The sequence below is a fragment of the Anabrus simplex genome, chromosome 5, assembly GCF_040414725.1.
Source record: "Anabrus simplex isolate iqAnaSimp1 chromosome 5, ASM4041472v1, whole genome shotgun sequence".
In the NCBI taxonomy this organism is placed as follows: Eukaryota; Metazoa; Arthropoda; class Insecta; order Orthoptera; family Tettigoniidae; genus Anabrus; species Anabrus simplex.
In genome coordinates this window covers 266,133,497-266,147,198 of record NC_090269.1, presented here as the reverse complement: position 1 = coordinate 266,147,198, position 13,702 = coordinate 266,133,497, and the positions used below count along the sequence as shown (strand labels likewise).

General features: G+C 39.0%; 1 protein-coding gene and 1 pseudogene across 2 annotated transcripts in view; both read left to right on the top strand.

Annotated features, from left to right (window-relative positions):
- The window catches only part of BicD (protein bicaudal D), a 182,938-nt gene that overhangs the window by 121,050 nt on the left and 48,186 nt on the right, over nucleotides 1–13,702 (top strand). The gene's annotated exons all lie outside the window — the stretch shown is intronic.
- LOC136874236 (uncharacterized) lies at nucleotides 4,051–13,148 on the top strand (annotated as a pseudogene).

Genomic DNA, 13,702 nt, shown 5'->3' with positions numbered 1-13,702 from the left:
AGTTCTCTTCTCTTATGCTATTACCTTTGCAGTATAAGGTTTCGTAGTGTTGTTTCCACCTAGATAATGCTTCTTTCTTGTCACCAATTACATTTCCCTGTGTGTCTTCAATCACCCATGTACGTGGTTTGAACTCTCGGGTGATGCTATTTATCTTTTACAAATATAAAACTGCTGACTATAGTAAGTGGCCTAGTTAAAATTAGAACGGAGAAGGTCTGTTATGGAACACAATTCAATAACAGATACCGCATTAACCAAGGATAAGTACCATTTTGCAATAAACTGGATAAGGAACCTTATGGAACAAACAGCATACCTGCCAACTTTTCCGATTTAGGCGGGAGACTCCCGAGTTTCGACAATTTTACCCACCCCCCGATTATTCTATTATTTATCCCGATTTCAGCTTATTTTTTTGTGAACTTCGAACATTTGTTTTAAAATTCCGCTATTTCAGCATTGTATGCCAGTGGCCGGAAGTCCTTCGCTCATTGGCCACTTTCAAATGAAATATTGACTTTTATCAATACAAAAAATGCGCGCGATAGTGCAATGTTTATAGAAACCTGTATATTGCGATGCGTATATAAATTGTAAATCTCTTGTTCTCGCGCTCTATGTTCGTGTTCATTCAGATCAGTAGTCGATTCTAGAGACTAGTCACTGGATTTGGAGTCTATCATCAAGGGTTATGAACTTCATGTTGTTGGTTCGTATTGAACTGAGATAACATATAAATAATGCATAGGAGAGTTTTCCACCTATTCAATACTAAGTTGTATTTACAATGTTATTTACATTACATGGGACTTGTTTCAACCCTATTCGGGGTCATCATCAGCCCGAGTAGGGTTGAAACTAATCCCATGTAATGTAAATAACATTGTAAATACAACTTAGTATTGAATAGATGGAAAACTCACCTGTGCATTATTTATATTTGGAGTCTATTTTAGTAAGTTAAATAATAATGTTATTGGCTTTTATGTCCCACTAACTACTTTTATGGTTTTCGGAGGCAGCACGGTGCCGGAATTTATTCCTGTAGGAATTCTTTTACGTGCCTGTAAATCTACCAACATGAGGCTGACGTATTTGAGCCCCTTCATATACTACCGGACTGAGCCAGGACCGAACCTGCCAAATTTTTAGTTATTTAGTGACAGAATTTCAAAGATAGTGACTGGTGACCTTTCTAGACATTTTTAGGAGCCATTTGGAGACAATTCTGGTGAATTTTAATTTATCACTTGATAAAAATACCATTGCGCTTCGCAAAATTGTATGAGTGCATGATGCAATATATTAATCTATACATTTGCTAAGTAATGGCATCTAAATGCATGGCTGATGCACATGTGTGGAGCATGAGTTCATGCTATTTTTGGAAGGCTTATCAGAGACCAATCATCTCACTTACATTACTTCTGGTGAGGGAATAGAGGTGTGTAATTTTTAGCCTTGTAGTCTTGTATAGCAACAGTTGAACAGTTGGGTTTTGAGACATCATCATTATGATCATCATCGTTGACCAACTCCAGTTTCCCACGTGTGGTATACGAGCCCCTTCCATTTTGTTCGGTCCATAAACCATTCTTCGTTCACAATCCGCTCCCAATCCTGTCCTCTCTCCTCTACATCCTTCTTCACTAAGTCTGTCCATTTTTCTCTAGGTCTGCCCACTGGTCTCTTTCCCCTTATTTCTCTTTCATACTCCTTTCTTGCACACCTATTGGCACTCATTCTTTTCACATGACCAAACCACTTCAGTCTTACATTTTGGATCTTCTGGAGTAAGGAGTCTTCCAGGCCCAGGTCTTCTCTGACTTTTTCATTCCTGATTTTATCCTTCCTGGTCTTCTGGATCATTGTGCGTAGGAATTCATTTCTGCTGCGTGGAGTTTCGAGTAGTCCTTTTTTGTTAATGTAGCGGTTTCCAGGCTTTATGTGAGGATAGGGGTATAGTATGATTTATACAATGTCATCTTGGTTTTGAGTGGTACTTGTTTATCCCATAGTAGCTGTCTTACTTGGAGGTAAAAATATATGCTGATTCGACTGTTTACTTCATATTTAGCTAAGTTATCCTTGGACATTATACTACCTAGGTACTTAAATTCTGTGACACTGTCCAGCTCAGTGCCATTTAGCATGATTTCTGGCTGATTTTCAACCTTCTGTACCTTCAACACCACCATTTCAGCCTTGTTGATGTTTAATCCATATCTCTCAAACTCCTGACTCCACCCCTGCAGTCTCTCTTCCACATCTTTCTCTGAGTTATCCCAAATGACTACATCATCTGCAAATGCAAATGCTTTTAAGTCTTGTTGCCCCTTTTCTTTTAGCGCCTTTAATATGGTATCCATTACAATGATAAATAATAGGGGCGACAAAGCACTACCTTGTACTCTCCTTTTTGTCTCACAAGGGGGCATTCCCTACTCGTCACCACCAATTTCACTCAAATTTATAGAACATGCAGGGCTTGGCTAGAAAGGAAAGTATCCGAAGTGGGAACTCCAGATGGCCAAACGTATAGAAAATAAAAGTAAAAATATAAATGTTGACGCGGCTCTCGCACCGTATAAACCACTTACGTTAGTGCGCGCACGCCAAGCAGTAGTTGGCGTAGTGGTAAGAGCTCGGACTAGTACTTCGATAGTCATGGGTTCGACTCCCCATGTGAAGACCTTTTTTTGTTCTAAATTTTTATATTATTTTATATTATATATATTGTATTACATATACATTATATATTATATTATTTTATTTTTATGTTATTTTATTTATTTATATCAAAAAGCGTATAGGACGTCACTTTTAATCGACGCATAATTGTAGAAAATTTGGAGTTGCGAACTTTCCCGACGTGTTCAAACTGGACTACTTCTTCGTTCTCCTTTATTGGCTATCTCCCCTCCTTGGGGAATGTACCATAAGCGTGAATAGTCGTTTCACGATAAGATTCGTTTTCACCTGACAAGTGAAAATTGCTCCTGGCGGCTGTACATGAACATTAGATTCTTGCGCAGGTGTCCCTGACTGTTAAGCGACGGTGCTAGCTAGGGAGCTCATTTGTTTGTTAGCTCTTGGTCAAGTAACTTGAATTGTGTGAGAATACTGTTAGAATAATCTGGAAGATATCGAAAGTGTTGTGAAGTTAAATTGTGAGGAAAATATTGTGGACAAAAGTGAAACTTTTAATATGCCTGGAACGTCGACAGAAAATGAACAGGAGCCACACGATAGCATCCACAGCGAAGCGTCCAAGGAATGATTGAAGACGGCGATGGTTATTGTTTACATCTTTTGGCCGAAGAAAATCTAATCTCATCAGAAAGTGCCAAAGTGATAACCGAAGAACACATTCAAATGGGACATAAAATACATGAGAAAATAGTGGAAGTTTTGTCAGAGTATCAGTTTATATGTGACGAAGAGTTGATCTGGCATGAAGAAATCGACCAAGAAGAAGAATATCAAATGATGATGGGTGCCAGATAGTCATCAGGTGATGAGTATGAACCCGATGAAAAAAAAAATGAAAGAGGTTCCATATTACGTTCCACTCAACTACAAAATAATGGTGGTTAATCTAGCCAAAGCGCATCCAACGTGGAGGTTAAAAAGTTTGCAAATGAAAGGAGCATCTTGCTTGAAGCACATGCGAGATTTGAAAATTTGGGAGCAACATATTAAAAATGGTGGAACTCGAAAGGATAAATACAATACAATTGACTCGTGGACATATGATCGCTTCGTAGAAGTGCGATGTTGTAACCAGCAAGTCACCACAAGAAACCTGCAACAATGGGCACTTGCTGCTGCCAGTCAATGTCCAAAGTTGAAATTCATAGCATCCGAATCGTGGGTCATCGACTTTAAACAAAGGCATAAGATTCGTCAGAGGAAAATTACAACATTTGTGTCTTAAAAAGAGACAGCTACACAACAGGAAATCCTTGCTGCGGCAGATACGTTTCGACTCCAAATCGAGCTCTCATTCCTCAATACGACAAGGATTTTGTTATCAACACTGATCAAATGGGTAAGTCAAGAATTCTTATTTCTCTACCTCAAATGAATTACTCTGTTTAATGGCGCACATAATAAATTTACATTCATATATTTTATTTCCAGGTTACCAGTACCAGTCAACGTATAACCGAATCCTGGAACACTTGGGGGTAAAAGCGGTTTTCGTAAAAATAAAGGATATGAACAAAGTAACCCACTCATATACAGCACAATATGCTATGACCCTTTCCGGAAAGCTATTGCCAAAAGTTTACGTATGCTTACAAGAGAATACTGGCTCTTTTGGACCGAGGTTTAAAAAAAACGGTGGATGAATACGCAGCAAAATACAAGAATGTCGTTATCACTTCTTCAAAATCAGGAAAACTTACAACAGCGTTGTATACTAAATTTTTAACGGATGTCATGAAGCCGTACGTTCAAGAGAACAAATTTCTTCTGCTGGTTGACTCGTGGGGAGGACAAACAAATCCGCAATTATACAACGAACTCTTCCTAGATGAAGAAGGATAGCCAACGTGTAGCATCAAAGTAATTCCCCCTAAATGTACTCCACTGGTGCAACCCAGTGATGTATATTTTTATCGTCAGGTCAAAAACTTGATTAAAAAAAAATACCAAATTGCTCTCATCTCATCGCACAAGAAAAAGAAATAACTTCCCGAGAAGACTGCAAAAAATACATTCGATTGTTCATCATCAATTATCCACGCCAATATTCGGTAACATGTTATGTTATGTGTGGTTCGCTTCTAAACTTTGCGATGAGAGAGAATGCTTTATGAATGTCAGTCAAGTATGTTTTTCTATGGAGATGTTGAAACAATGATGTGGTTGTAAAAATGCAGCGTTTATAACTTGTGCTAGATGCAGAAATAATTATTGTTTCCGCTGTTTCTATGATAAATATCATCCCGACACATGTAAATCATTGAATGTTAAGAATAACGTTTTGAATTTTCATGTACAAAGTCTTTTCGTACGCGCTTTAATTACAATCCGTTGGTGAAAAGTCTGACAAGAAAATCCTAATTTTTAACTTTTTTATGCCTTTTGCGTATAAATAAATAAATAAATAAATAAATAAATAAATAAAATGAATTATTCACCTCTTTGCTTAATTGGAAAATTAATAATATAAAAGTTGAGAGGAAAAGGAAACAAAAAATGTCTCCACACGGAAGAGTCGAACCCACGACTATCGAATTACTAATCCGAGCTCTTACCGCTACACTAACTACTGCTCGGCGTGCGCGCACTAACGTAAGTGGCTTATATGGCGCGAGAGCCGAGGCAACATTTCTATTTTTATTTTTATTTTCTATACGCTTGGCCATCTGGAGTTCCCACTTCGGGTACTTTCCTTTCTAGCCAAGCCCTGCATGTTCTATAAATTTGAGCGAAATCGGTAGTGACGAGTATGGAATGCCCCCTTGTCAAACCAGTCTGACAGTCCAGATCCGACTTGTATACAGCTTCTGGTTTTCTCGTAAAACACCTTAACTTTTGAAATGAGACTGTCTCGAACTTTGAGCTTCCTCAGGCACTCCCAAATAAACTCCTTTGGTGTGCTCTCATAGGCTTTTTCGATGTCAAGGAACAGTTGATATAAAGGCTTCTCTCTTTCCCAATGTTTTTCCATTAGCATCGTGACAGCAAATATAAGATCTGTTGTTGATCTTCCAGGCCTAAAGCCATATTGTTCCTCTTCTAAAAGTGGTTTTACAATTTCTCATAATCTATCCTCTAGATTTTTTTCCAGAATTTTTAGTCCATGAAAGAGTAGAGTGATGTCACGATAGTTGGGATAGTTGGTACATTTCCGTCTGCTACCTTTCTTGGATATAAGTACAATTATACCTTTCTTCCAGGCTTCTGGGGTGGTATTTTGCTGCCATACTACATTTAGGAGTCTATATAGCCATTGGATTGCTGGGGTTCCTCCTGCTCTCAACATGTCTACACTTAACTCATCTATTCCTGCAGCTTTCCCTCTCTTCATACTTTTAAGGCTCTTCTCTATCTCCAGCCATGTGATTGGTAGCTCCATATTCTTGCTGGGCTCTTCACTTTTTCCAGATTCTTCTCTGTTTTGAATTACATTTGATGCCTCTTCATTCAGGAGCTTGTCAAAGAAGGTCTTGAAATCTTTCCTGATTCCGTCTTCCTCTCGTACTACTGATCCATTGTCCTGCTCTATTACCTTGATGTCTTCTAAGTTATTTTGCTTGTTTTTAATTACTCTGTAAAGAGTCCGGCTCCAGGGCTAAATGGTTAGCATGCTGGCCTTTGGTCACAGGGGTTCCGGGTTCGATTCCAGGTAGGGTCGGGAATTTTAATCATCATTGGTTGATTTCTCTGGCACGGGGCTGGGTGTATGTGTTTTCTTCATCATCATTTCATCCTCCTCATGACGCGCAGGTCACCTATGGGCGTCAAATCGAAAGACCTGCACCTGGTGAGCCGAACATGTCCTCGGACACTCCCAGCACTAAAAGCCATACGCCATTTCATTTCACTCTTTCAAGAAGTTTCTTGTTTCCTCTGCTGTCCTCTTCCAACTTTTCCACAAATTCATTCCTTTTTTCTCTTTCTCTTCTCTTACTATACTCTTAGCTGTAAGTTTTTTGCCCTGTAGAGTTCCTGTAGTTTAGTCATTTCTTGGCCACCTAGATCTTGTGCATCTCTTTGCTTTTCTTTGTCTAGCATCTTTTCTTTTTGCCCAATTTCTCTCTTTTATAGCCAATCTGACTTTGTCATTCCACCAAGGTGTCTCTTTTTATTTCATGGTCGATCCTGTTACTCCACATAGGTCTTTAGCTTCACCCACCAAAATATCTTTAAAAATTTTCCATTCTTCTTCTACTGTATTCATTTCCCCTTTTGGTAAGTGTCTCTCTATCCTTATTTTATATACTTTCTTCAGCTTGGCTTCTTCTGAATTCCAAGTCTTCACTTTATGTTTTCTTTTTCTTTTCTTCGGGGTTGTATTAGCCACATGATTTAGGTCTGTAATCAATAATCTGTGATCACTGTCCGTACTCTTACTGGGGATAACTTTGACATCAGTTACATATTTCCCTCTTCCTTTGTTAGTGATGATATAGTCGAGAGACTTATGTTTTCCATCCCAGCTCTATCTTATTATCTTGTGGCTGTCTTGTTTTTAGGTATTTTTGATGATCAATCCATTTCTTCTGCACAAATCAAGCAGTTGTTTGCCTTCTGCCTTTCTGTTCCCAGACCCATGTGGTCCAATGATTTCCTCATAACCAAGTCTGTCCCAGCTTGTGCATTTAAGTCCCCAATAATGATGACATTTTCTTCTATTATATCTTATAGATCTTGACAGAATTGATCCTTTTCTTGAGCACTACATCCAACCTTTGGTGCATATACCTGCACTACCGTGTAATTTGTGGACTCCAGCTGCGTAGATAATTTAATGATCCTGTCATTCTTATTGGCTACTTCAGTAATGGCGTCCATGTCTTTTGTTATCACTTTTGAGACAATAAGTGTTATAATATATACCATTGTACTTCTGTATTGTGCAAGACATGTAGAATAAGCAGTTTTAACCAATTGTATCTCCTGATTTGTCCTGATTTCCATATCAAAATCTCCTGATTTTTGGTTTTGGAAAGTTAGCAGGTATGAAACAGGATGTCTGATAAGGGACTTCTTGGAACAAACTCCAATTTTTCTTATGCAGTTACCTTGGAATGGGAGCATTTTGGAACATACTCCATGCTGATTTTAATGCAAGCTTTATAGAACATGGTGCTGGTGTCACTAACTCAGAACTTTATAAATTTTAGAGATAGCCCCTTTTCGAACTTTACGATTCAAATGTAATACTGTACTGTTCTGTGGAAACAATTATTGCATCTCAAGTAGAATTACAGTGTCATCACCATTTCACCCCCTGGTGATGGTGTAGCGTCTCTGAAACACGTTGTGAAATGAATTATTTAATAATACCTTGAAGTGACTGGTAAGTGTTTTATTAAAAATTATTTTACATTCATGGACCAGGGCTACATCAAAACATGGTTATGTTGTAAAAAATCAAGTGTTTTAGTTTTTCCTAAGTAGCTGTGTAACTTTTTGATGATTACTGATAAATAAAATCATGAATAAAATATGTAAATAAAAAATATTGCTCAAAAACTTCATAAAATACTTGAAATAAATTAATAAAAATAGTTAATCGAAATGTCCGTAGTATGGGCGCCAGAGTTCACCAGAATGGATCCCTCGAATTTAAATAGAGCATGATAAACTTTATATCCCAGGGTGTGTAACGACTACATAGGTAGGAACTGCACCTAGGTTCATCAATAACACTGATTCTAAAATAGCTAACTATATTCTTAACAAAATCCGTGCATGAGCACCTCATCAACATACAACATTATACATATAATACACACATAAAATATTGCTGGAAGACTCCATATTTACAACAACAATAATGAAAACCATGGGAAAACGAAAGCGAGAACTAAGCTACCATTTGTAGATGGTCTGATGAACAATGTACATTCATGTAGATAAATACCCTTCACTGTCTCTATATCAATTCGTCTTACCGATTCTCATAATCGGCAGTTATTACATCACACAGATACTGTACCTTGTAATACTGTGTTCACATATTTTAACACTTGTTGTAAAGATATACACACACGTCTGTCGATCCTCAACATAAATTATGGAAAGTCTGAGATAGCTTTCACCAATATATAATGCCAGACCTCCACAAGTACTACAACACTTAATGCATACGCCCTCCACAATTTGTTGATCATCCACTTTCCACGAACATAACAAGACTACGCTCCACGAACGTTTGAAGTCCAGTCCATTGCAGCTGTGTCACTCGAATACCTTATATCAGCACCACTTCCTTCCCGTGCAGTGTGTCAGTTGTCGTTCCTTCATACAGTGTTAGTGCTTGTAGTTGTAGTAGTCCTCTTCCGCTGTGATGTCGGAGTTTATATAAAGACCTCGGCATTCCCCTTCCTCTCAGATGATACGTCTGGATTGGTCCTTGCCCGCCAATCATGAGTGATCTCTAGTCAAGACCAAGCCCTGAACTCATCTTTGGTCTCAAGACAAAAACAAACGCTCGGGTATATCACATGAGTCATACGAATTTCCCTAGTACCACAACAAGCTCATCTCCTCAGACTGGGATATATACATGACTAATAGAACTTCCCGACGACAACAACAAATACATCACATAAGACACTGGGGTAGCCACATGACTCATCCAAATTACCAGAGTTATTAAAGCAATGTTTTCCCACTCGTGCAAAACAAATTACTCATACCTACATATGTGGATATCTTCCAGCTTACAAATATAAATGGCAAAATATACAAATGAAATACTGATAATAATAATAATAATAATAATAATAATAATAATAAATCGAATACTGACAATAATATCTCTAACTTCTACATATAATTTGGGGGTGTGATATATGTACTATCACAGCTGTTAAACATTATTCACTCTAGCTTGCAGCCTTCTCTCCCCTCTCCCCCCCAGCTTTTTTACATTTATTTGTTTGTTTGTTTGTTTGTTTGTTTGTTTGTTTGTTTGTTTAATTAATTTGTTTGTTATTTATACAAAGCGAAGTGGCCATGCATGTTAACACGCTACAGCTATGGAGTCAATCTCTGTTTTCCAGAGATGAGTGGGTTCGAATCCCACAGTCTGCTGTCCTGAGAATGGTTTTCTGTGGTTTCCTATTTTCACTTCCAGGAAAATGCCAGGACAGTTGGTATTCATAGGCCACAGCTGACTCCTTCCACCTCCGTATCAAATTTTATTCACCTTCATTAATTCATTTTCATTAGCTCCTTAATTGAGGTTGGCATCAGAAAGGGGGTCTGGCACTAAACACATTCCAAACATTTCATCTCGCCTCATCCCCAACTTCATTTCAAGTAACGGGACTAAGGGGTGGACATGCATTGATTCGCTCATTAATTAATTATTTCATTCATTCATTCATACCCAAGCACATATGTTTCAGAAGATCTACAGAAGCACAGATAGTCCTCTGCAGTATAAATTGTAAAATATTCAGAGTAGCTCTAGAGTCGGCTATACATATTGGAAAAGAGCAGTTCTCTTGCGACAGAGCCCTTTGTACTTGGGGTGCAGAGGTTGTTCCACTGACTTATTACATTAGATGTCCGTCTCCATGGCTAAATGGTTAGTGTGCTGGCCTTTGGTCACAGGGGTCCCGGGTTCGATTCCCGGCAGGGTCGGGAATTTTAACCATCATTGGTTAATTTCACTGGCACGGGGACTGGGTGTGTGTGTTGTCTTTCATCATTTCATCCTCATCACGACGCGCAGGTCGCCTATGGGTGTCAAATCGAAAGACCTGCACCTGGTGAGCCGAACTTGTCCTCGGACACTCCCAGCACTAAAAGCCATACCCATTTCATTTCATTACATTAGATATGTTTTGGGGTGATTTGCTGTAGGTAACATCTAAATTGGAAGAGGCAGCTGCCTTTGTGAGGATGTCTGCCTTTCCATTTCCAAGAGAAGTAGTGTCTTCTCGAATCCAGGAAAGACAGGCATGGGGGGCACTGCTGAACTGTAGATCTTGTAGTAGCAGCTAGTGGGTTGACATTGTGCTTGTTGTTGAGTTCAGTGCAGCCTGTGAGTCTGAGTATCTGAGCACCTCTGCTGTTGAGTTTATACTACTACACAGCAGATTTGTTGGTCCATAGTTCGGTTTGAAATACTGAGCAGCTGGATGGCAATTTATACTGGGCTGAGAACATTTTGGTGGTGCTCTTGTAGACCACTAATGTGCATTCCACTTTGTCATATTCATTGATACTTGGTGTACGAGACCCAACTGTGTAAATATAGAATTCATAGTTGAGTGAGTGGCTATTGCAAGTATTGAAGATACTAGGATGACTATATTCCAGAAAGTGACAGTTTTTCTCTGCAGTGGTTTTGAGAATTGGTGTTGATGTTCTGTTTTTCTTTATCAATGCACGTTCAGCTGTTCTGATGGCAGATAAGAACAGGGCCTTTATTTCAGCAATGGCAAGTGCTGCTTGTTTAGATATCGTGCAGTTTTTTACAACTATACATAGTAATAGAAGTACTAGCCTGTGAGGTTTCTATTTATGAACTTCAAAAACCATGTTTGCGGCAAGGGTATGCAGTTGATAGTCACCATAATATTGGATTACTCAATTTATCACTTCTATTTCCTGATGAGGATTAGTGGCAAAATATAGATACATTGATGTTGTTGCAAATCTTCTATAGGACAATGTTTCTACTAAAGTGGGGCCTCTGATACCCTTTATTTTCCGTACTTTCTGTGCATATAAGAACATAGCATGCATTATGTTCATCTGAAGTGACTGGGAACCACTGAATTCCAGTACAGTACAATCTTAGTAATCCGGTTCTGTCAGGACTAGAAGGGAGCTGGATTATTGGGATTTATAGGCTATAACTCTTCCATAAATGGGTCTGCTGCAGTGTAATTTGCAGATGACATTTCACCTAATATCAACAGAAAACACTGGCCAAATAATTTTTCAACTTGTCCAGCCATCTATCTCTAACACACAAGTCGTCTTTGCCTGTAATTTGTTTTTAGAAGAGCTTATCTTTTTCTTTAAGATTAACATTCTTAAAGGATGCTTTCAGCTGCATTCCTGAGGAAACCATGCTTAGAGAGCTTCGTCAGCTTTTGAGTTAGTGAGTTATTATGGAGACTACTGTATATATTTTATTTTATGTAGACTGATCTTATCTTCATAGCCTGTCTGGATCTGACCTGTTTCACATATAGCAGTATTTACAAGTCTCAGTTTTCACATGGTTCTTTTTAATATTGTAGATTGTTTCATCTGGCACTATATTGGTTCCCTAAATAATTCTGTTTTTCACCTTAATCCAGTCTCTTAAGGATATCAAACTTTTACTTAATGATAATATTTTGTGCTTGCGTTTCTCCAAATTCACCATTAATCAAACTACAGTTGATACTTACACACCCCCTCCCCCCCAACACACACACAGTGTTGTAACAATAATCCAAGTGAATACAACAAAGAAGATGGTGAATGGTTTTTAATTAGCCTCGATTGAAATTCAGATGTCACAATAATATGCCAGGTGGGGGGGGGGGAAAGGCTGGATTCCAGAACATGCCAGACTACTGAATGGCTGTATTATGGAGATTCTACTGTATATGATTTACTTTTTATAGACTGATCCTTAATATCTTCCAATGACTTATGTGCATGATTGTTAGGTTTCTTTGCAAATTATTTTGCAAAAATTATTTCTAAGAAACTGACTTGCATTTAGATATTTGGTAGGTCCACTTGTTTCTTGGGTATTGTATTTAGAGTTGTACCACATAATCCATGTCAAATGTTAAGAAAAATAAACTGTTGTGCACAAGAAGTTGATGTTTTGTGTATCTTAGCAGTTTTAATGTCTTGTAGGAAGGATGTCTATGTAGGCTTAATGGAGATTTATGGTTATTTCAGCTGTGTGGTGGGACTAATATACATGAGTGCACGAGAGATAGAAATGCTTGACAGTCACATTGCAACAGTGAGTGTAATGCACTATACATAGCGTGCTGTGAAAGGGGCAAATCAAATCAGTGGAAAAAATATTTGGATGGTAAAAATCCCTATTAACAAGACAGAGAGGTATAAAGTGGTAAATCATCATTCTTTATCTTCATCTTGATGACACAGTGGTAGCTGTTAAGGGATCATCCTTTGAAGAAGTAGAAGGAAAGCTGACTTCAGCGAAGGATAAACTCTCCAAGTACTATGATGCCAACCATCTGAAGCCGAACCCCAATAAAACACAAGTGTGTGTGTTTTGTCTACGAAACAAGGAAGCGCGACAGCTGAGCATCACATGGCGAGGGGAACGACTGAAACATTGCCCACCATCAGTTTATCTAGGTGTCACACTAGACCACACTGTAATGTACAGGCAACAATGTCTAAACACAAAACAGAAGCTCAGTGCTCGCAATGGCATACTTAAGAAGCTGATTGGCAGCACCTAGGGAGCCAGCCCGCACATCCTGAGGACTTCTGCACTTGCGCTGTGTGTGTCAGCCGCTGAGTATGCTGCTCCTGTTTGGAACACTTCAGTACATGCTTAGTAGGTTGATGCTGCGGTCAACAATACTGCAAGGATAATCTTGGGATGCTTAAAACCAACGCCAGTGCAGAAACTGTACCCAATTGTTGGAATTGCCCCACCCAATATCCTGAGGGCCACTGCTGCAGACACCGAGAGAACAAAGCTGGGTAATGACCACCGACATCCACTCCATGGTCACCAAGCTGCTAGATCTCCTGCTGGAAGGAACACCAGAGAAACTCGTCTTAACAGAGGGAGGGGCTCACTGCCCATAGACATGTCACCAAAGGAAGGAGGAGCTCCTGGCGCCGACCTACTTTACCCTGTACGGAGGTCCCTCAACCGCTTAAAAGTGGGCGTCCCTCGATGCAAGACCAACCTGAAGAAATGGGGGATGCTTCCAGCAAATGCAGACACCTCGTGTGAATGTGGTGCTGAACAAGACCCAACCCACCTATTTATCTGTCCCCTCCA